Source organism: Gavialis gangeticus, unplaced genomic scaffold (genome assembly GCF_001723915.1).
Source record: "Gavialis gangeticus isolate Ggan-Ray unplaced genomic scaffold, GavGan_comp1, whole genome shotgun sequence".
In the NCBI taxonomy this organism is placed as follows: Eukaryota; Metazoa; Chordata; order Crocodylia; family Gavialidae; genus Gavialis; species Gavialis gangeticus.
In genome coordinates, this window is record NW_017729032.1 from 170,947,310 (window position 1) to 170,950,170 (window position 2,861).

Here is a 2,861-nt window from a genome sequence, read left to right on the forward strand (position 1 = left end):
AATTGGGGGGGGGGTGTGCACTTTGTCCCCGTGTGAATTGGGGGGGGGTGTGCACTTTGTCCCCGTGTGAAGTGACGTGTGTGTGTGCATGCATGTTTGTGTGTGAGTACTTTGTCCCTATGTGAATTGGTGGGGGGCATGTGCTTTGTCCCTGTGTGAATTGGGGGTGTGTATGTGCGTGTGTGTCTATGTGTACGCATGCACTGTGTCCCTATGTGAATTGTGTGTGTGTGTGCACACAAGTGCGTTTTGTCCCCATGTGAATTGGGGGGGTGTGCGTGCACTTTGTTCCCATGTGATTTGTGTGTGTGCATGTGTGTGCGCATGTGTACTTAAGGGAGAGTTAGTCCTGTGCATTTCTTCAGCTTTGTTGGGAGACATTTGCCTGTTGCTAGAGGTTCCTGCTGGATGGCAGGAGGGGTCATGTTAGTTTCTCTTGATCCTCCCTTTCCCAAATGGTGTAGTTCCCTTCCCCCACTTCCTTTCCATACTAGGGTACAGCTGGTTCTGCAGTGTCACTTCTCCTTCTTCACTTCAGCTTGTACCTGTAACAGGAAAAAAATATTGCTGTTTGAACTCACAGAGGAGGAGGAGGATGTACCTCAACACTGATCAGCTCCCTTAGCAGTTAGGCCTTTGTATTTTGTAGCTGATCCCCTAAAAGCAAAAGCAAATCTCCAGGCAGATGTGTTGTATTTGCCCTTTTGTGGAATCACTTTATATCCTTTATTTTATATATGGCAAGTCATATTTTCCCTAATTTTTAGCAAATGTGTATATGTTGTAGCTAATGATTGGCACTGTAGTGCACGTTAGTAACATTTCTCTGGACATGCATAACAAAGTTGCGTGTTCCAGGTTTGGCTACAGCACGCCATGGGGCAGTCGCTTTTCTGACTTACAAATTGCTTCTAAATGTTAAAATTCTAGAAGACGTTTTCTGCTTCAGTAATTTATTACTTCCCCAAAACATCTAAAATCACTGAAATGTTGAGAGATTGAGTGGAGTGACAGAGCAGTAGTTCCTGTTCCTCACAGGAGAAGTTTGTGTAGACTGTATCCAGGGTCTGACACTGGGCAGGGAAACACAAAGGAAAGACTCTGACTTATTGTTCTGACTTTTTTCTTGCTGGATCTTGTTAATGTTAAACTTGGTAAATCAAAATAATTTACGTAATGGTTGGTATTGATTTCCTCTTTAATCAAAGAAGGATAGGATTGGAAAGGACCACAAGGGTCACCTGGATCAAACTTTTGCTGTGACCATGTTGTACATGTTGGTGAAAGAAAAAGGGTGCTGAGATAACTGTGCACTGTGTATGTTGCATTTCATTATTTTGCTGTAAATATGTAACACACCAAAGGTTAATGATGTGTTCTGTCACACAAGTATGTGTTTCCTAGAAAATGTGGGGATAATGGTGCATGTTTTGGTTCAACAACTTGCAAATGCTGTTGTTTTTGTAAGTCAGTCCTCTTGTTTTTTCCTCCTTTAAAGCATATAAACACCCAGGCTCTGCTTTTGTATTCTTTGAGAGGAAAATCAAGACCAGCCAAATGCATTTCCCTCAAGCTGTGGTATAGAGCAGTGGTCTCCAAAGTGGGGTATGCAAGATGATCCATTGGGGTGTGGGAATAAAATATTAGAACTTCTATTTATCTTTATTTTTATCTAAAAAAATAAGAAAGAAATTAAGCTTTACTAATATTTAATATACGGATTGACACTGGCACCCTCACTTGGTCTGTATGTCAGACGGTCACGTGTCATGTACGGTACGCGAGGTACATGTATATAATTTATAAATAAATAAGTATACATATACTGGGGGTGCGTGCTCAAAAAATTTTTACTGATAGGGGTGTGCGATCAAAAAAGTTGGAGACCACTGATATAGAGAATACAGCCCTTGATCTGCAAACTTACATATTGTCTGTCTTCATTTTAGAAGTAAATGAAGAATGGAAAAGGTCAGATCCTAAACTACCCATAGTAACACTCTTATTCTTATTTTAAGCAGCTTCAGCTGTCTGTATCTCTCTTCGTTCTTCCCCCTCTAACCTTCCTTCCCCCTTCCCCACCCTATAATTGGACTTGCTAATTTAGGGCTTATCTAAATAGCTGTGAATTTTTGTGTCAGTTTCCCTGCACCACCTTTCACTTTCCAGGCTGGTATCTGCCTCTGAGTTTTCAATTGAGAAGTGATTGTGTATCATCAGTGTACCTTGTCTCCTACCAGCTACCTTGAGTTTTAAGGCCTCAGAATCTGGAGATTTCAGATTCTGTAGGGAACCACTTAGGACGTATATTTGATTTTGAGACTTGGCAGATGAACTAGTTCCCCTCTAGTAATAGTAGCTAGCTTTGTGCTACACATTAGGGCTTGATCCTGCAAAGATTCATATATATAACTTAACTCATGTGAATAATGGGGCAATTTAATGTAAGTGAAGTTACACGTATACTTAAGCCTTTGTGGGGTCATGGTCTATATGCCCCAATACATCCCCAGTACCTTTGGCTTTGAGACCTAAGGATAGCTCCAATGAAGGACTAACATGCCTAACATTCTCAACCTCTGGGGTGAAGCCCAGGACTATATTTTAGAGATCTAGGTTCCTTATAAATTTGGTAGGTAGAGTAATATCCTTAAAATGGGGCATGCTGGGCAGAGAACTGGCTGAAGTCAGCATGCTTAGTGGAAAGCCATCTAAAATTAGCCAATAGGGAATGTTGTGTGCCTGTAAAATCCTGTTCCTTTCTGGAGCTTAGGTGCTTTTGTTCACTTTAGGATGCGCAGCTCTGAACTCTCTCCTGAAGACAGGTGCCTGTCTTCCCCCCCCCCCCCCCCAAAATAAGT

The 2,861-nt window shown here is 41.8% G+C and overlaps 1 protein-coding gene across 3 annotated transcripts in view; it reads left to right on the forward strand.

Annotated features, from left to right (window-relative positions):
• Nucleotides 1-2,861, forward strand: part of SHROOM2 (shroom family member 2) — a 298,183-nt gene that overhangs the window by 616 nt on the left and 294,706 nt on the right. The window lies entirely within an intron of this gene.